At 69.3% G+C, this 820-nt stretch overlaps 1 protein-coding gene and 1 long non-coding RNA gene across 5 annotated transcripts in view; one reads left to right on the forward strand and one right to left on the reverse strand.

The window, feature by feature from the left end:
- The window catches only part of IDUA (iduronidase, alpha-L-), a 12,442-nt gene that overhangs the window by 8,335 nt on the left and 3,287 nt on the right, over positions 1-820 (reverse strand). The window lies entirely within an intron of this gene.
- LOC106724809 overlaps positions 1-820 on the forward strand; it is a 10,129-nt gene that overhangs the window by 824 nt on the left and 8,485 nt on the right. Inside the window, exon 2 of the long non-coding RNA XR_001360642.1 lies at positions 369-415. This is a non-coding gene — a long non-coding RNA (uncharacterized LOC106724809). The remainder of the gene's footprint in view (positions 1-368; positions 416-820) is intronic.

Here is an 820-nt window from a genome sequence, read left to right on the forward strand (position 1 = left end):
GGACAGGGTGGGGGCAGACGGCAGGCACGGCCCAGCTCGCGTGTTGCGCGGTGCACCCGTGTGTTTTGAGGCAAGACCAGGAGCGCTGCCTCACACGTGGAAAGAGGGCCCTGCAGTCGGAACGGACAGCAAAGCAGGTGCCAGGGTTCCTGCCAGGGGGCCCGGCAGGAGGCCAGGGCTGCCGCTCCCTCCCCGGCCTCCGTCCCCCCAGGGCCACAGGGCAGAGGGGCTCGGTGGTCTGAAGGGGGCGTAGGGTGAGGGGTGAGGGCAGGGCCTGGGCCTGGACAGAGGTGGATGGGGCGCGGCGGAGCCTGGGTCCGGGACGAACCTCCCATGCCCCAGGGTTGACAGCCACGTCTCCACGGCAGGTTTCCGAGGGCCTCGCTCCCCACGATGGACGTGTCCTCCGAGCAGCGTGCCCCAGGCCATCGCCTACTCGCTGCTGGCCGGGCTGCAGCCCGTCTACAGCCTCTACACGTCCTTCTTTGCCAACCTCATCTACTTCCTCATGGGCACCTCCCGCCACGTCTCCGTGGGCATCTTCAGCCTGCTCTGCCTCATGGTGGGGCAGGTGGTGGACCGAGAGCTCCTGCTGGCTGGTTTCGACCCCGCCCAGGACGGCGCCGGGCCCGGGGACAAGATCCGCGTGGCCACTGCCCTCACGCTGATGGCTGGGATTTACCAGGTGAGGAGCCGGCCGCAGGGTCCTGCCGAGCTGCTGGGGAGCCCCTTTGGGTGCTCACTGTGCCCGGAAGGGCCAAGCCCGGGAAGCACAGGGCTGGAGCCTCGAAGGAACAGGACGGGCAGAGGTAGGCCTGAG

Source organism: Myotis brandtii, unplaced genomic scaffold (assembly GCF_000412655.1).
Source record: "Myotis brandtii unplaced genomic scaffold, ASM41265v1 scaffold986, whole genome shotgun sequence".
Classification (NCBI taxonomy): Eukaryota; Metazoa; Chordata; class Mammalia; order Chiroptera; family Vespertilionidae; genus Myotis; species Myotis brandtii.